Source organism: Stegostoma tigrinum, chromosome 34, assembly GCF_030684315.1.
Source record: "Stegostoma tigrinum isolate sSteTig4 chromosome 34, sSteTig4.hap1, whole genome shotgun sequence".
In the NCBI taxonomy this organism is placed as follows: Eukaryota; Metazoa; Chordata; class Chondrichthyes; order Orectolobiformes; family Stegostomatidae; genus Stegostoma; species Stegostoma tigrinum.
This window is the reverse complement of record NC_081387.1, coordinates 28,878,704-28,899,085: the sequence shown is the minus strand read 5'-3', so window position 1 is coordinate 28,899,085 and position 20,382 is coordinate 28,878,704. Positions and strand designations below refer to the sequence as shown.

General features: G+C 43.4%; 1 long non-coding RNA gene across 1 annotated transcript; it reads left to right on the top strand.

Moving 5' to 3' along the window:
• Positions 1–3,851: 3,851 nt before the first annotated feature.
• On the top strand, positions 3,852–20,382 carry LOC132206278 (uncharacterized). Its single transcript, XR_009442954.1, has 3 exons — positions 3,852–3,953; positions 6,640–6,722; positions 20,013–20,382. It is a non-coding gene; the product is annotated as an uncharacterized LOC132206278 (long non-coding RNA).

Genomic DNA, 20,382 nt, shown 5'->3' with positions numbered 1-20,382 from the left:
GCAATGTCCCAACTCTGTTTTGAGTTTTAAAAAGAAAGTTAATTTTCTGCAATTCAGCAGTGCACATTAAAATGCAAAAACCTTTATCGCATTTGTTAAGCCAAGTTTCAATTCATAAAACTAAGTGCAAATGTTTCATCTGAAATCAGTGGCAGGGGAATGAATGGAGGCATTGACTTTGTGCTGTTTTTGCTTGTCCTGAAGATACTTGGTACTGTTCTCTTCACATGGAAAAGGCATTTGATGACAGAGATTTCTCCACCTTGCTCAGTCCATAGTTATTTTTCCCATGTATTGAGATTATGCTTGCAAGCTCTAAGATTGGCCTTCAAGATTGACTTGATGCCTAGTTTTGGCATGACTTTTGCTACAGGGTCCAAGGTTCCACTGACTATGAAGGGCTGCCTTTTATATGAAGAAATTCACCAGGCATTGTATTATTATGTAATTGTTATGGTCACCGTGGAGACCAGCAATGAAAAATTGAACTTGCAAACCCAGAAAAATTGATGAACATGATTTCACTTTTAAAATCTTTTACTGTACAATCAAGCTAAAATCAACGTTGAGTCATTACAAATTAACAGGCAGATGATGTTCAGTAGAAACTATAAACTACCCATTATATAACTGAAACAACAAGGGTAGATGTCACAAATGTACAAGTCATTAATTCACCATCCTGACTTGGAAATACATACCGTTCCTTCACTGTGACTGGGTCCAATCCTGAAATTCCCTCCCCAACAGCATTGTCGGTCTATCTGCAGCACATGGAGCACAAAAAACAACTCAACACCACCTTCTCAAGGGGCAACTGGGGACAGGTAATATGTGCTGGACCCTACCAGTGATGCCCATATTCTATGAAAAAAAACAGCATGTACTATAGTCATAGAATCATAGAGTCGTAGAGTCATACAGCATGGAAACAGACCCTTCGATCCAACAAGTCCATGCCGAACATAATCCCAAGCTCAACTAGTCCCACCTGCCTGCCTCTGGTCCATATCCCTCCAAGCCTTTCCTATTTGTGTTCTTATCCAAATGTCTTTTAAACATTGTAATCGTCCCCGCATCCACCACTTCTTCAGGAAGTTCATTCCACACACAAGCCCCTCTCTATGTAAAAACTCTGCCCCCATGTCTTCTTTAAATCTCTCTCCTCTCACCTTAAAAAATGTACCCCTATTCGCAAAATCCCCCATCCTAGGGAAAAGACACTACCATTAACTCTATCTATACCTCTCATCATTTTATAAATTGCTATGAAGTTGGCTCTCAACATCCTATGTTCCAGTGAAAGAAGTCCCAACCTATCCAGCCTTTCTATATAGCTCATACCGTCCATACCTGGCAGCATCCTGGTAAATTTCTTCTGAAATCTCTCCAGCTTCATAATATCCTTGCTATAACTTGACACAGTACACCAGAAGAGTCTCACCGATGTCCTGTACAACCTCAACATGACGTCCAAACTCCTATACTGAAAGGACTGAGCAATCTGGAAAGCTAGGGAGGAGGTGGCGGAACCTTTGGCCTTGATCTTTGAGTCCTCATTGTCTACAGGTTTAGTACCAGACGACTGGAGGATTGCAAATGTTGTGCCCTTGTTCAAGAAGGGCAGTAGAGAAGACCCAGGTAATTACAGACCTGTGAGCCTTACGTCTGTTGTAGGAAAAGTTTTGGAAAGGAATATAAGAGATAGGATTTATAATCATCTAGCAAGCAGCAATTTGATTGGAGATAGTCAGCATGGATTCGTCAAGGGCAGGTCGTGTCTCACAAACCTCATTGAGTTTTTTGAGAAGGTTACCAAGCATGTGGATGAAGGTAGGGCAGTTGGCGTGGTATACATGGACTTCAGTAAAGCCTTTGATAAGGTTCCACATGGTAGGCTATCGGAGAAAATACGGAGGCACGGGATTGAGGGAGATTTAGCAGTTTGGATGAGAAACTGGCTTTCTGTAAGAAGGCAACAAGTGGTGGTTGATGGAAAACATTCAGCCTGGAGTCCGGTTACTAGTGGTGTGCCTCAAGGATCTGTTTTGGGACCACTGCTGTTTGTCATTTTTATAAATGACTTGGACACAGGCATAGGTGGATGGGTTAGTAAGTTTGCAGATGACGCTAAAGTTGGTGGAGTCATGGACAGTGTGGAAGAATGTTGCAGGTTGCAGGGAGACTTGGATAAACTGCAGAATTGGGCTGAAAGGTGGCAAATGGAGTTCAATGCGGATAAATGTGAGGTGATTCACTTTGGGAGGAATAGTAGGAAGGCGGAGTACTGGGTCAGTGGGAAGATTCTTGGTAGTGTGGATGTGCAGAGGGATCTTGGTGTCCATGTACATAGATCCCTGAAAGTTGCCACCCAGGTTGATGGTGCTGTTAAGGCGGCTTACGGTGTGTTAGGTTTTATTGGCAGATGGATTGAGTTCCAGAGCCGTGATGTCATGCTGCAACTGTACAAAACGCTAGTGCGGCCTCATTTGGAATATTGCATGCAGTTCTGGTCGCCCCATTACAGGAAGGATGTGGAAGCATTGGAAAGAGGAGATTTACCAGGATATTGCCTGGTCTGGAGCGAAGGCCTTATGAAGAAAGGCTGAGGGACTTGAGTCTGTTCTCACTGGAGAGAAGAAGGCTAAGAGGGAATTTAGGTGAGACATACAAATGATCAGAGGATTAGATAGGTTGGATAATGAGAGTCTTTTTATGAGGATGATGACTTCAGCTTGTACGAGGGGGCATAGCTACAAATTGAGGGGTGATAGACTTGAGACATATGTCAGAGGCAGGTTCTTTACTCAGAGAGTGGTAAGGGCGTGGAACGCCCTGCCTGCCAATGCAGTTAACTCAGCCACATTAGGGGCATTTAAATAGTCCTTGGACAAGCATATGGATGATGATGGGATAGTGTAGGGGGAGGGGCTTTGATTAGTTCACAGGTTGGCGCAACATCAAGGGTTGAAGGGCCTGTTCTGCGCTCTAATGTTCTATGTTCTATGATCTATGAAGGCTAGCGTTTTAAATACCTTTTTAACCACCTTGACTACATGTGACACAAACTTGCAATTATGTTGAATGACTTTTCTATTTGCCAAATTTGACCCTTCAATTGCTTTCAGCGGCATCTCCACTTTATTAGAGTTTCCCCGTGAGGACAGCTATTAAAATGATATAGATCTACAGCACCTACTTTATTCATAGCCGGCCTGATATCTCAGACTTCTCAGGACCATTTCACTAAACCCTTTAACAAAATCCAATTACCTATTTAAAAACTGAAAGAACTGTGAGTGCTGTAAATCAGGGACAAAACCAGAAGTTTTGGAAAAGTTCAGCAGGTCTGGCAGCATCTGTGAAGAAAAAAAATTAAAGTTAATGTTTTAGGTCCAGTTCTGAAGAAGGGTCATCGGACCCAAAACTTTAACTCTGACTTTTTCTTCACAAATGCTGCCAGATCTGCTGAGCTTTTCCAGCAATTTCTGTTTTTGTTCAAGTTCCCTATCTGCTCTGGTAGCAGTCTTTCATGTTCTATTCTCTGACACACAGAACTCCTTGTAAATGTGCTTTGTTTGTTCTCTACCTCTTAACATCCCAAACCAAGAGCTCTTGATGTGTTGAGCCTACATTCATATCCAAACCAAACAAGTCTCACATTCACATTCAGGCATGATTTTCCCTCCAAGAATTATACAAATGTTATTTTCAGAAGCTTAGTTTAGTTTTGCTTTGATGAACAAAATATCAGCAAAATTACATTTTGCAAAGAGCAGCAATCAACACACATTGCATCAATAAAAAAAGCCTGATACCATAACTTTTCATACTTCTATCTACAGTTAAAAAATGTGCCCTTCCATATGGTGAAATTGCAGCAACAGTCACGTCTGCAGTGATGATCTACATATCCATTGTGGGATTGTGTTTTATCTTCGCTTTAAAGTACAGTAAGTAATAATCAGGAGGCATGGCCAATGAGTCATTCAATGGCACAAATTGCTCTTTAATTGAACATAATGCATTGTTTCTTTCCATACCAAAATTTCTTCTTACATAATTCATTTTCCATGACTTGGGATTGTCTCTAGTATGCGAATTGTCTGAGGTTAGCACTAATACTATGCTCCTGTACATGGGATTGTCTCTGGTATACTAGTTGTCCTACACTCATACCAATCTCATCTCAAATACATCTTCTCCAAAACATCCCCAACTTCTTCATTGGTGTTTGTGCCTTGAGTTACTTCGTCATTCATCTCCAGACATCTTTTGATGTTGCTTGGCCTGCTGTGTTCATCCAGCTCTTGTTATGTCAGATTCTCCAGCATCTGCAGTTCCTACTATCTCCTTCAAAAGCCTTTCTCTTCTTCTTAGCCTTTCTCTCTCATGCTCAGTATCTCTCTCTATTTCTCTGTTTCTACCTTTCCCCCTTTATATCTCTCTCACTTTCTCCCTCTATCTTGCTCCTTCTCTCTCCCAGTTTCTCTCTGTCCTCTTCGCTCTCCTCATTCCCTCTCTCTGTCTTCTTTTCTGTTTCTCTTACTCTCTCTATCACTCTTTTTCTCACTTTCTCTCTCTCTCTCTCTCTCTCTCTTTCTCCTCTCCCTCTTTCACTGCCTCTATATATGAGTCTATCTGTCTTTGTACATATCTTTTTCTCTGTCCTTATGGAACTTATTGCCAGAGGAAATAGTGGAGGCTGCTACAAATACAACATTTAAAAGACATCTGGGTTAGTACATTCAGAGGAAGGGTTTAGAGGGATATAGGCCAAATGCTAGGCCAGATTGGGATGCCTGGTCAGCATGAGCGAGTGGACCAAAGGTTTTGTTTCCGTTCTGTATGACTCTACAGTGCTCTGTATCTCTCCCTGTCTATATCTCTTTCTCTCTCTGTCTGTCTCTCCCTTCTTTCCTTTTCTGATTCTTCTCAAGATCTTATTGATCAAATGTTAAAGATTCCCCCATATTGGTTCTTTCTTTGACAATTGGTTAGACACCCTCTTGATATATCTTGGGATATTTTCTTCTGTTCACTGAGGTTGTGTAAGTATTATTTGTTTTAATCCCGGTTTGCAGGTTCTTGTTGGTAATACAATAAGACCATGAGTCCAAAAGAAATAGGATTGAGTGTAAGTTATACAGCCCCTCAAGCTGCACTGCCATTCGATAGGATCATGGCTGATCCCTCACATCCATTTTCCTGTCCTTTCCCCATAATCCTTGATTCCCTGACTGATCATGAGAGGCATGGATAGGGCAAATGCACTTCATCTTTTTCCCAGTATTGGGGAATCGAGGACTGGAGAGCATCAGTTAAAGGTAAGAGAGGAAAAAACATATGGAACCATTTCTTTTACACAGAGGGTGGTACGCATATGGAATGAGCTGCCAGTGGAAGTGACTGAGGCGGGTACATTAACAACATTTAAAAGGCTTTCGGACTAATACATGGATAAGAAAATGTTGTTGTTTATCTCAAGAGGGTTGGAATATAAAAGCAGTGATGTGCTTCTGAGACTTTATAAAACTCGAGTTAGGCCCCATTTAGAATACTGTGTCCAATTTTGGGCACCACACCTCAGGAAGGACATACTGGCGCTGGAGCGTGTCCAGCGGAGATTCACACGGATGATCCCTGGAATGGTAGGTTTGACGTATGATGAACGGCTGAGGATCCTGGGATTGTATTCATTAGAGTTTAGAAGGTTGAGGGGAGATCTAATAGAAACTTACAAGATAATGTATGGCTTAGAAAGGGTGGACGCTAGGAAGTTGTTTCCATTAGGCAGGGAGACTAGGACCCGTGGGCACAGCCTTAGAATTAGAGGGGGTAAACTTAAAACTGAAATGAGACGACATTTCTTCAGCCAGAGAGTGGTGGGCTTGTGGAATTCATTGCCACGGAGCGAAGTGGAGGCCGGGAAATTAAGTGTCTTCAAGGCAGAGATCAATAAATTCTTGGATCTCACAAGGAATCAAGGGCTACGGGGAGAGTGCAGGGAAGTGGAGTTGAAATGCCCATCAGCCATGATTAAATGGTGGAGTGGACTCGATGGCCCAAGTGGCCTTACTTCCACTCCTATGTCTTATGGTCTTAAAAGTTTAGAGGGATATGGACCAAGTGCAGGGAAATGGGGTTAGTGTGGATAAGCATTTTGGTCAACATGGGCCAGTTTGGGCTGAAGGGCCTGCCTCTCTGCTGTGGAACTCAATGACTCTAAAAGAGGTCCAATATCCAGGTGGGGTCTAACCAGCGCCTTGTACAGTTGCACTAAGATTTCCCTAGTCTTACGCTCCAAATCCCTTGAAATAAGGACTAACATTCCATTAGGCTTCCTGATACTTGCTGTCCTTGTGTCTTAGCTTTCTGTGTTTCCTGCACAAGCATCCCCAAGTCCCTTTGTGTTGCAGCTTTCCATTTAAAAAGAATTCAATTCTTTTGTTCTCCCTTCCAAAATGAACAATTTTTTCACATTATGTCACATTATACTCCATTTGCCAACTCTCTGCCCACTCATTTAACCTATCAATAGGATTGTGATTGCTACTAGGGCTATTTTGTTTTTAAGTTGGTAATTTATATAAAGCCTGAGTTCCAGTTATTCACATGAATGTTTTATCTATGTTACAGTGCAGACGTGGAATCTTCAGAAAAGAGCAAGTCGACTTTGGACAAGATGAAAGTTGCTGCAACATGATGCAATTTCCTCTGAGGTAAAGTTTAACCCACTTTGTCTGTCTTCAAACACCAACAAGTTGTCAGTAGTCTGCATTCTAAGTGTTTTCATCTCTTCCCCTCTGCTCCCATGTGCTCCCCTCTTCTTCCACTTGATCTCATTTCTGTTTCTTTTAGTGTCTCTTCTATTCTCTCTTTCCATATTCCTCACCTCTCTCTCACCTCCCTTTCTTTTTCTCCTTCCCACACCTTTCCTTATCCCATCCTTTTTATTTACTTGTCTTTCTCTGTTCCCTCTTTCATTTCCTCTCCATCTCTGTCTGTCCATCTCCTTCTCTCCATCACTGACACATCTGTCTCTCTTCACCTCAAACCAGTTCATGCTGGAGGTGAGAAAATAAAGTTTGTTTCGAAGGTTGTGGGTCCCAGCTAAAACTGAGGGATTCCAACACGACTTGTGAAGGAATTCAATCAGAGCAGACTTGTGAAAGGCAGGATGTGCTTAACCAACCTTTACATAAATGAGGAAATATTAGATTTGTGCACTATTGCATGAGCTTGAGACAATGTTGAATGGCTGTCATCACATTGCAGAGATACGGATATGTAGGGAAGAATCTTTCCAGGCCCTGGGCTATGATGCAAAATTTGGGAAAATTGGGTGAGATGTCAAGCAAGGCATTCCTCAACCGAGAACAAAAATGGGTATTTTCCAATAAAGTCCTGGATTGAATACAGGATTCTTGCTCAAGAGTCTCGGGGGTCTTTCAACATGATTGTCATTTATTATCACCCTCATTTTAACTGAAACTTGTTTATTGTTCTCTCCGAATCTCCCGCTCACTGGATAGAAACTAGACTCCAAAACTTCTCAATCTGAAAGTCCAAGCAAATGCCTGGTTATTCCAGCTCACTGCTGGTTCCTTCAGACCTCCATCTCTATAAGCAGTGATTGTATGTACCCCAAGCACACACCTGTCTCACTGCACCCTTGTGACACATCTCTGGACACACTTACAACTTCCTTGCTGCGCTTTGGAATTTTCTGATATCCCTCACTGCAATGCTGCTGCAAGGACCAGGGCACAGGGAAACACCCCCAGTTCACAGATTGGATCGGGCTGCATCTCAGGGCTGGTCAATCACCATGCACCCCCCTGCTTTGCCTTGTATTGGCTTTCATTGTGTTGCCCCCTCAGCCAACACTAAAAGTTTAAAGCACTGGTTCTGGTTGAGTACAGACACAAAGCCAGGCAGCTAGTCAAAGAAACAAAGAAACCTACAGCACACGAACAGGCCCTTCGGCCCTCCAAGCCTGCGCCGTTCAAGATCCTCTGTCTAACCTGTCATCTATTTCCTAACGGTCTGTGTCCATTTGCTCCCTGCCCATCCATGTACCTGTCCAAATATATCTTAAAAGACACTAACGTGTTTGCGTCTACCACCTCCGCTGGCAACGCGTTCCAGGCGCCCACCACCCTCTGTGTAAAGAACTTTCCATGCATATCTCCCTTAAACTTTCCTCCTCTCACTTTGAACTCATGACCCCTAGTAATTGAGTCCCCTACTCTGGGAAAAAGCTTTTTGCTATCCACCCTGTCTATACGCCTCATGATTTTGTAGACCTCAATCAGGTCCCCCCTCAATCTCTGTCTTTCTGATGAAAATAATCCTAATCTACTCAAAGATAATGGGAACTGCAGATTCTGGAGAATTCCAAGATAATAAAATGTGAGGCTGGATGAACACAGCAGGCCAAGCAGCATCTCAGGAGCACAGAAGCTGACGTTTCGGGCCTAGACCCTTCATCAGAGAGGGGGATGGGGTGAGGGCTCTGGAATAAATAGGGAAAGAGGGGGAGGCGGACCGAAGATGGAGAGTAAAGAAGATAGGTGGAGAGAGTATAGGTGGGGAGGTAGGGAGGGGATAGGTCAGCCCAGGGAAGACAGACAGGTCAAGGAGGTGTGATGAGGTTAGTAGATAGATGGGGGTGCGGCTTGGGGTGGGAGGAAGGGATGGGTGAGAGGAAGAATCGGTTAGGGAGGCAGAGACAGGTTGGACTGGTTTTGGGATGCAGTGGGTGGGGGGGAAGAGCTGGGCTGGTTGTGTGGTGCAGTGGGGGGAGGGGACGAACTGCAGGTAGCCTAATGGCATCAATGTGGACTTCACCAGTTTCAAAATCTCCCCTTCCCCTACTGCATCCCTAAACCAGTCCACCTTTTAGGAGGGTGTCCCAGCAGAGTAAGTTATGGCAGCCCAGGAACTTAGTCATAGTCAGTCAGCTGTGCGGGTGATCGGGGACCACAGGATATAGCAGTATATTTAAACTATTTGGCCCATCCAGTCTGCTCAACCATTCAATCAAGGCTGATATGTTTCTCAGAGATATTGGGAACTGCAGATGCTGGAGAATCCAAGATAACAAAGTGTGGAGCTGGATGAACACAGCAGGCCAAGCAGCATCTCAGGAGCACAAAAGCTGACGTTTCCGGCCTAGACCCTTCATCAGAAAAAGGGGGATGGGGAGTGGATTCTGAAATAAATAGGGAGAGAGGAGGAGGCGGACTGAAGATGGATAGAGAAGAAGATAGCTGGAGAAGAGAGTATAGGTGGGGAGGTAGGGAGGGGATAGGTCAGTCCGGGGAGGACGAACATGTCAAGGAGGAGGTGGGATGAGGTTAGTAGGTAGGAAATGGAGGTGCGGCTTGAGGTGGGAGGAGGGGATAGGTGAGAGGAAGAACAGGTTAGGCAGGCTGGGACGAGCTGGGCTGGTTTTCAGATGCACTGGGGGGAGGGTAGATTTTGAAGCTGGTGAAATCCACATTGATACCATTGGGTTGCAGGGTTCCCAAGCGGAATATGAGTTGCTGTTCCTGCAACCTTCGGGTGGCATCATTGTGGCACTGCAGGAGGCCCAGTTTGGACATGTCGGAGGAATGGGAGGAGGAGTTAAAATGGTTCGCGACTGGGAGGTGCAGTTGTTTATTGCGAACCGAGCGTAGGTGTTCTGCAAAGCGGTCCCCAAGCCTCCGCTTGGTTTCCCCAATGTAGAGGAAGCCACACCATGTACAGCAGATGCAGTATACCACATTGGCGGAAGTGCAGGTGAAAATCTGCTTGATGTGCAAAGTCATCTTGGGGCCTGGGAAGGGGGTTCTTCCACTCACCTATCCCCTCCTCCCACCTCAAGCCGCACCTCCTTTTCCTACCTACTAACCTCATGCCGCCTCCTTGACTTGTCCGTCCTCCCCGGACTGACCTATCCCCTCCCTACCTCCCCACCCATACTCTCCTCTCCACCTATCTTCTCCTCTATCCATTTTCAGTCCGCTTCCCTCTCTCTCCCTATTTATTTCAGAATCCTCTCCCCATCCCCCTTTTCTGATGAAGGGTCTAGGCCCGAAACGTCAGCTTTTGTGCTCCTAAGATGCTGCTTGGCCTGCTGTGTTCATCCAACTCCACATATGTTTCTCATCTTAATTTTCCTGCCTTCGCTCCATAACCCTTGATCCCCTCACAAATCAATATCCCATCTACCTCTGTCTTAAATAAACTCAATGTCTTAGCCTCTGCAGCCTTCTGCAGTACTGAGTTCCACAGACTCTCCACCTTCTGATTGAAGTCATTCTTCCTTATCTCAGCTCTAAGGGGTTATCCCTTCAGTCTGAGTCTATGCCCCACAGCCCGAATCTCTCCTATTCCATTCTATTCAGGCATCTCAGTATCCTGTAAATTTCAATCAGACCCCACCCTTCATCCTTCTAAACTCCATCAAGTGCAGACCTCAAGCACTTCTCACATGACAAGCCCTTCATCCCTGGGATCATTCTTGTAAAACTCGTATGAGCCTGTCCAAGCCCAGCACATTCTTTCCTGGATACAGGGCCCAAAATTTCTCACAGTATTCCAAACACTTTTTAACCAGAGCTGTATATAGCCTCAGCAGTCCAATTCTGCTATTGTTTTCTAGCCCTCTTGAAATGTATGTAACATTGCATTTGCCTTCCTCAGGGGTTCAGAGGATTCTTGTTCAACAGTCCAGTGAGTGGACCACTGTCAGTACTTGTTTCCTGTACAAACAATCCAGGGAGTCGTGAGAAAAGCCTTGACAAATATCAATTAGGGGCTGGCTACTACATTTTCAGGGTTGTCTGGCAAATACCCCAGGGGCATTTGTGTCCATTGAACCCAGACATGCTGAGTTTATCCTAACTCTAACCCTAACTGTAAACCTAACTCTAAATCTAATCGCAAACCAGACCCTAACTCTGACCCTAATGCTAGCCCTAACCCTGATCCTCATCCTAACTCTGACACTAATCTTGACACTAACCCTAACCATGACCCTAGCCCTAGCCCTGACCCTAACCCTAACCCTAACCCTGACACGAAACCAAGCCCTGACCCTAATCATAATCCTAAATGTGACACTAATCAAATATGACACTACCTGACCCTGACCCTGAGCCTAACCTGAAACATAACCCTGACCCTAACCCCAACTGTAAACCTAACCCTAACTCTAAACCTGATCCTAATCCTAACCTTCACCCTATTACACTAACCCTAACACTGTTACACTAACCCTAACCCTAGCCCTAACCTTGACCCTAATCCTAATCCTAACCCTGCACACTAACCCTGACAGTAACCCTAACCCTCGCCCTATTACACTATCCCTGACCCTTACACTAACCCTAATCCTAACCCTAATCCAAGGGTACTTAAATCTATTGAGCCTAGACATACTGAGTTTGAGGCAAATGTCCTTTCTCAGTTTGAACTGCCAAAGGGCTGAGAGGGGACAAATAGAGTGGAGGTGGATGGCCCAGAGGAGGGACGTAGAGTGAGGCCAGGTTCCCTTGCTCCCCTGTTACTTCGCTATCCGTCCTGCGCCCCAGGCAGGAAACTAAGAGTAGAAATTAGCAGATCATTTTCCAAGTTGCAACCAGTGCTGAGTGGGATGCCACAGGAAGCAATGTTTGCACTGCAGCCATTCATAATATTTATTAATGATTTAAATGAGGGAACTAAATGTAATATTTCTAAATTTGTTGATGACACAAAGCTGGGAGGGAGGGTGAACTGTGAGGAGGAGGCGGAAAATCTTCAGTGCGATACAAAAACATACCTTACTCCAAAAGCTCAGCAGGTCTGGCAGCATTTGTGGAGAGAAAGCAGAGTTAATGTTTATCATCCAGTGATCCTTCCTCAGGACTAGTGATAAATGCATAGCAGGTACTGGATGGATATTGTCCAGATCTTGCTGCATTTGGGAGCAAAACAAGAAGGCAGATTATTATCTGAATGGTGATAGTTTAGGAAAGGGAGAAGTGCATTGAGGCCTGGGTGTCCTTGTACATCAGCCAGTGAAGCTAAGATGCAGGTGAAGCAGACAGTGAAGAAGGCAAATGGTATGTTGGTCTTCAAGGTGAGAGGATTTGAATCCAGGAGCTTGGCTGTCGTCTTGCAATTGCTCAGGGTCTTAGTGAGACCACACCTAGAGCATTAAATACATTGTTGGTTTCATTTCAGAGATGGGCTGAGAGGTGGCAGATGGAGTTCAACCTGGATAAATGCGAGGTGATGCATTTTGGAAGGTCGAATTTGAAAGCTGAGTACAGGATTAACGATAGGATTCTTGGCAGTGTGGAGGAACAGAGGGATCTTGGTGTGCAGATACATAGATCCCTTAAAATGGCCACCCAAGTGGACAGGGTTGTTAAGAAAGCATATGGTGTTTTGGCTTTCATTAACAGGGGGATTGAGTTTAAGAGTCGTGAGATCTTGTTGCAGCTCTATAAAACTTTGGTTAGACCGCACTTGGAATACTGCGTCCAGTTCTGGGCGCCCTATTATAGAAAAGATGTGGATGCTTTGGAGAGGGTTCAGAGGAGGTTTACCAGGATGCTGCCTGGACTGGAGGGCTTATCTTATGAAGAGAGGTTGACTGAGCTCGGTCTCTTTTCATTGGAGAAAAGGAGGAGGAGAGGGGACCTAATTGAGGTATACAAGATAATGAGAGGCATAGATAGAGTTGATAGCCAGAGACTATTTCCCAGGGCAGAAATGGCTAGCATGAGGGGTCATAGTTTTAAGCTGGTTGGAGGAAAGTATAGAGGGGATGTCAGAGGTGGGCTCTTTACACAGAGAGTTGTGAGAGCATGGAATGCGTTGCCAGCAGCAGTTGTGGAAGCAAGGTCATTGGGGTCATTTAAGAGACTGCTGGACATGCATATGGTCACAGAAATTTGAGGGTGCATACACGAGGATCAATGGTCGGCACAACATTGTGGGCTGAAGGGCCTGTTCTGTGCTGTACTGTTCTATGTTCTATGTTCTATTATCTGAGGAAGTATGTTCTGGCGATGGAGGGAATGCAACAAAGATTTACCAGATTGATTCCTGGGATGGCAGGACTGACATATGAGGAGAGACTGGATTGGTTGGGACCATTTTCAGGATGAGGGTAGTGAATTATTAACCAGAAAGGAGTCAGTGTCAGGAAGTTAAGAACATAGGAAATAGGAACAGGAGGCTGTTCAGCTGTTCATGACTGCTCCACCATTCAATAGGATCATGGCTGACCTGATATTCCTCACATCCATTTTCCGCTCATTCCACTATTGATTCTCCAACTGATCAAGAATCTAACTATCTCAGCCTTAAATATGCACAAGGACTCTGCCTCCACAATACTCTGTGCAAAAAGTTCCAAAGATTCACAACTTTCTGAGAAAAGAAACTCCTCCTTACCTCAGTTTTAAATTGGTGCCCTTTTATTCTGAGACAATGCTGTATGGTCCTACACTCTCTCATGAGGGGAGACATCCTCTCAAATCTTAACCCATCAGGCCCAACCAGGATATTGTCCAGACCTTGCTGCATTTGAGCATGTACTGCTTTCAGTCTCAGAGAAGTCATGAATGTTGCTGAACATTGTGCAATCAACAGCCAACATCTGCAGTTCTAAGCTTACGATGGAGGGAAGGCCATTGATGAAGCAGCTGAAGATGGTTGGGCCAAGGACACTACCCTGAGGAACTCCTGCAGAGATGTCCTGGAGCTGAGATTGCAGACCTCCAACAACCACAATCACCTTCCTCTCTGTCGGGTATGACTCCAGCTGTGGAGAGTTTGCCCCCTGATGCTGTTGATCAGCTAGCGCTCCTTGATGCAGTACTTGGTTGAATGCGGCCTTAATGTCAAGGACTCACCTCACCTCTGGAATTCCACTTTTTTGTCCATGTTTGAACTAAGGCTGTAAAAAGATCAGGAACTGAGTTGGCCCCTGCAGAACCCAAACTGGGCGTCATTGAGCAGGTTATTGCTGAGCAGGCGCTTCTTGATAGTACTGTTTGAAGACATCTTCCATCAGTTTACTGATGATAGCAAATAGACTGATGGAATATAATTAGATGTTAGATTTGTCCTGCTTTTTACGTATCGGACATACCTGGGCAATTTTCCACATTGTTGAGTAGATGCCAGTGTTGTGACTATACTGGAAGAGCTTGACCAGGGGAACAGCAAGTCTGGGGCTCAAATCTTCAGTACTATTGCTGGAATGTTGTCAGAGCCCACAGTCTCCAATCATTTCTTGATATCATATGGAGTAAATTGAATTTGTTATCTGTGATGGCAGAAACTGCTGCAGGAGACCAGTATAGATAGTGCACTTGGCATTTCTAGCTGAAGATTTGTGCAAATACTTCAGCCTTATTTTTTGCACTGATAGAGAGGGCTCTTCCGTCAGTGAAGGTGGGTGTATTTATGGAGCATCCTTCTCCAAGCGGTTGTTTAATTGTCCACCAACATCCACAACGCGATGTGGCGGCACTGCAAAGCTAGATCTGATCTGCTGGTTGTGGGATCACTTATAACTGTCTATCACTTGCTGCCAAAGCTGTTTGGCATGCAAGTAGTTCTGTTTGGTAGCTCACCAGGTTGACACCTCACTTTTAGGTCTGCCTGGTGCTGCTCCTGGTATGCCCTTCTGCACTCGCCATTGAACCGGGGTTGAGCACTGGCTTGATGGTGTCAGTTGAGTAGGGAATATGCCAGACCATGAGAGTGCAGATTGCGCTGGAGTACAATTCTGCTGCAGTTGACAGTCCACAGCTCATCATGGATGCCCTGTCTTGAGTTGAATTGAATGAATTTTTTCTGAATTACTTCCCATGAAATGATATCTTTGCCTAATTAAGGGGGTCAAAATTGTTGACAGTACTGTCTCCAGGAATCAAGGGCTATGGGGAGAATGCAAAGAAGTGGAGTTGAAATGCCCATCAGCCATGATTTAAATGGTGGAGTGGACTTGATGGGCCGAATGGCCTTAAATCCACTCCTATGTCTTATGGTCTTATGTGCTGTCACTAGCACCTTGTACAGTTGCAGTAAGACTTCTCTCCTCTTATGTCCAAGCCCCTTGAAATAAGGGCCAATGTTCCATTTGCCTTTTCTCATTATCTGCTTCATCTGTGCATTAGCTTTCTCTTCCTGTGCACAAATCCCAACAAGTCCCTTTGTGACCCAGCTTTCTCCACTACTTAAATAATACTCTCATTTTTTCCCCTTCCAAAATGAACAACTTCATAGTTTGCCACATTATACTCCAGTTGTCAATTTTTGGCACACTTACTTAACCTATGTAAACTGTTTGTATCCATGTTTGAACAAGTCTTTTGACTTCACATAGAAGGCACAAAAAAACATTCAAAGAATAATAGAAAGTCAGAGTTAAAGGGGAAGGACGAAATCACAGTCACTGGAGAAAAAGTATGAGAAAGACTAATGGGAGTTTGATAGGTTTCCTAGGCTTGGTAACTTGTACCCTAAGGTCTTAAAGCAGAGATTTTTTTTTGCATTTGTTGTATTTTTTCACATTCTTAGTTTCTAGAAAGATCCCTTTGGGTTGAGAAGCTATAAATGCAAGCCTTTGTTCAAGACAGGGATAAGATAGAAAGCAGGAATCTATGAGCCAGTTTGTCTAATATCTGTCATAGGGAAAATGTGAGAATCCAATATTAAGGAGGTTGCAGCAGGACATCATGAAAATGTTAATACCATCAGGCAAAGTCAACATGATTTTGTGAAAAGGAAGTCATATTTGCCAAGTTTGTTAGAGTTTTATTGTGTATCAATCAGAACGAGTAAAGATGAGCCAGTCAGTGGAGGCCTTCACTTGATTTAAGAATAACGTCGATTCAAGGACAATGTTGTGACTCACCCAACTGTAGACCCACTGATCTTAGAACAATGAGGCTAGATGTCCCCAAGGTAATAGGATACACATTTCAGGATTTCCTTCCATTCCTTCTCTGTTGCTGGTCTATCTCATTGGTAAGGTGTTGCAACTCAGAGCGTGATGCAGTGTGATACACAAATTGTCTCCATTTTGCATGAGTGGTAGCAAAGTCATCCCAGTCATGAATGTAATTGGCCTCCACTCGCCCATTGCCCAAGACATTGCTGGTAGAATTTCTCCCATTCTGTCCTCTGTCACTGATACACAGTCCCGTAAGCGAGGGTGCTGACAACAAATGCTGACATTTCTAAGGGTTCTGACATTTACTGTATACTTCCCTCCTTCTTCAGATCTTCCAAAATGCATCACCTCATATTTGTCTGGATTAAACTCCACCTGCCATTTCTCCGCCCAATTCTCCAGCATATCTATATCCTGCTATCTTCAGTGGTAATTTTCCTCACTATCCACAGCTCTCCCAATTTTTGTATCATCTGTAAACTTACTAATCAGGCCCCCTACATTCTCTTTTATATACTATATATAAAAAATAAATATTATGAACAACAGGGTTCCCAGCACTGATACCTGCAGAACATGATAATTCAGATCTCCAGTCTGAAAAACACCCTTCCACGATTAATTTCTGTCTTCTATATGTAAGCCAGTTCTGTATCCATCTTACCAGTTCACCACAGGTCCCCTGTGACTTCACGTTCTGTATCAGTCTGCCATGAGGCTCTGCTAATGTCCATATAGACAATATCTACCACCCTGCCCTCATCAATCATTTTTGTCACTTCTTCAAAAAAACTCAATCAAGTTTGTGCATCATGATCTTTCCTGCACAAAGCCATGCCAACTATCATTAATAAGTCCACCTTTTTACAAAAGTGAGTAAACCCTATTCCTAAGAATTTCTCCAATAATTTCCCTACCATTGATGTAAGGCTCACCACCTGCAACTTCCTGGATTAACTCTGTTGCCCTTCTTAAACAAAGGAATAATGCTGGCTATTCTCCAGTCCACTGGGACCTCTCCTGTGACTAAAGATCTACAAAGATTTCATACAAAGCCCTAGGAAATTCCTCAACTGCCTCCCTCAGCATTCTGAGATATATCCCATCAGGTCTTGGGGACCTGTCCACCTCAATGCCTTTTAAAACACCTAATACCTCCTTTTTTAATATCAAAATGTCTAAAAATATCAATATTCACCCATCCTTCTCCTTTCTCCACGATTGGCCGTACCTTTTCCCTAGCCATTCTCTTGCACCCCATCCTTATATATGTAGAAAATACCTTTGAATTTTCCTTAATTGTGTTTATCAAAGACATTTCATGGCCCATTTTAGCCTCCTAGTTCCTTGTTTGAGTTCTTTCCTGCCATCTTTGCATGCTTTGAGGGTTCTGTCTCTCTGTCTTTTCCTAAACCGTACTTATGCCTCTTTTATCCCGTTGACAAAGCTATCAATTTCTCTTGGTGACTAAGGCTCCCAAACCTTGCCAACCTTATCCTTCGTTTTCACAGGCACATGCTGGTCTTCTGTATGCACTGGACCCATGGCCTTGTATGTTATGGTATTACAGGTGCTCCATCAAGTATGTTTTAAATGTTGTGAGGTTTTCTCCCTCAACTATCCTCTCAGGCAGTGTATTCCAGATTCCCAACACCCCCTGAGTGAAAACATTTCTTCACATCACCTCTAAACCTCCTGCCTTTCACATTTAAATTCTGCCTCCACATACCCTTTGACTAAGGGGAACAGACATTTCCTGTTCACTCTGACCATGCCCTTCATAATCTGATACGCCTCTATCAGGTCCCCTCTCATCCTTCTCTGCTCTAAGAAAACAATCTAAGCTTATCCAGACCTTCTTCATAGTTAATCAGCTTCATCTCAGGCAACATTCTGATGAATCTCCTATGCACCCACACCAGTGCAATCACATCCCTCCTATAGTGCGGAGACCAGAACTGTAAACAGTACTCCAGATGTGGCTGAACCGAATTTTCGTACAGCTCCAAATCTCCCTGCTGTTATCATTTGTACGTCAAGAGTCCTGCATGCCAATATAATTTCACTATTAACATGTCCTGCCACCTTCAGGGATCAGTGGACAGGAATGCCAATGTCCCTCTGTTACTCTGAGCTTTCTTGTTTCCTATCATTCACTGAGTACTCCCTTCTCTTGTTTCTTCTTCCAAAGTTCATCATATCACACTTTTCAGGGTTAAATTCCATCTGCTACTGACCTGCCCATCTGACTGTATCTTTTTGTAACCTGACACCTTCTTCTTCACTGTCAGTCGCCCAATCATCATACCTTCAGCAAATTTATTTATCATACACTTGCACGTTCTCAACAATATCATTTATATGTATCACAAACAAGAAGGAACCCTGTGGGTGTTATCTTTTATTCATTAACGGGATGAGGACATCATTGACCCAGCAGCATTAATTGTTCATAAGAGGGCAATTCAGAATCAACCATATTGCTGTGGATCTGGAGTCACATGTAGGCCAAGACAAATAAGAGTGGCAGTTTCCTTCCCTATACACCTGTTCATTAGATTCTTAATTCCAGATACAATATTGGATTCAAATTCCATCCTCTGCCGTAGGAGGTCTTGAGCCTAGGTCCCCAGAATGTACCCGGGTCTCTGGATTAACAGTCCAGCGATAGTACTACTAGGTCCTTGCCACTCCTGGTATGTAGTTGAAACTACACAAGCAGACTTCTACCTTTCTGTCTTCTATCACTTCGCCAACGTTGGATCCATTTTGCCAAGTTACCCTGAATGCCATGTGCTTTTACCTTCTTCATCACTCTCACGTGGACCCTGTCAAAGGCTTTTCTGAAATCCCTATAAATTACATAACCTGCCTTGCCATATTGACACGACTGGTCATGTTCTCAAAAAATGCTATCCAATTTGTTAGGTATGACCTCCCTCTGATAAAGCCATGCTGTCTATCCATGATCAAAACTTGTCTCTCCAAGTGGAGATTAACTTCTTTCAAAGTTTTCCCCAATACTTTCCCTCGCACTGATGTGAAAGTCACTGGTGTCTAATTCCCTGGTTAATACCTACCACACTTCTTAAAGAGAAGCCCTGTTCCAATCTGGTGTTGTATAATTCTAACATTTGATGAAATTTACCATTTTTGAAATCCTATTCATTGGTTTCCATTTAGGACTAACACAGGTTATAATTCCATTTCAAAATTGATCTCTTATGTCCTCACCCAAGTTAGCTTAAATAAGCTCAGCTCTGATTTACAGACATCTCAAAACCAGAAGCTTATTCAGATTATTGTCTCCGTGCCAATTCTCATTTGAAACAATCCAAATCTAATCGAAAACCTTTTTCCCAGTGAGTCAGAAGAATTTCAAAACAAAGTCATGTTCATTTTAGATCGGAATCATATTTCTGACCTCTGTATTTTTATAAATGTAAGAAATCAACTTTTACATTTTTGAAACAGAAACATGCTGTCAAAGGCTGCACCATGACTGAGAATACTAAGAATTACACTAATAACCAATTTAGGATTATCAGTCAGTCCTACAATGTTTTCTACTGCTGTCTGCTAGAATATACATATATTCAGACACAGAGCCCTGTCTCTGCAGGCAGAACGGACATGTCCAGGCATTGTGGCTTTTCCAATTAGACAAACGTGGGACACATCCATTCCTTGGTGTGTTGCCTATGATATTGGCCTCAACAGATCAGAGTCAACTTGTCTTTTGGAATTTAAAGAAATGTTTGGCAATAATTGTTTGTTAATGCAGTCCCCATGGAAGCATTTGAGCCACAGTACCCAGGTCAGTTAATCAATAACATCTTCTCATGTGGTATGAATTGTTGTTCCCTTTGAGATTTGGTACTTTTGTGATTCTGTCCTGACGAATGCAAGACATAAAGCTTCGACAGCACGTGTCTTTTTTCAGCTGCACTCGAGTTCTAAACTGCCAAATGACTATGAACTACTTTCACGACAAGTATATCCTATAAGGTCAACCATTTATCAACTCAACCACCATTATAATTCCATCCCCTTTTTTCAGTGCCCGTCGCTGTGATATCCTAGAAGTTCCAATCAACAAACTCTTGCATCTCACTGCCCCAAGAAGGAAATGTTGGCAAAGAAGTGTATTTAAGAAGGAAAAAGAGAAAAGTGGTGGGAGTACCAGCAGCGAAAGAATGCAGGATCCGTGTCAATCTGAATTTTGGAAGATGTGATGAGGAAATGAGAAAATGAAAACGTTATTGGATTTCACATACTGTACTTTAAGTACAATCTGTGAGATAGGTTTCTGTCATTGTTGATCCCAGTTTAGCAAAATAAAGTCAATCACAATCAGATTAAACTTATTAACTTAAAGGGAAATGTCCACTTCAGACAGGAGCTGATAAAGAAAATAGCCAAAAGTTTGA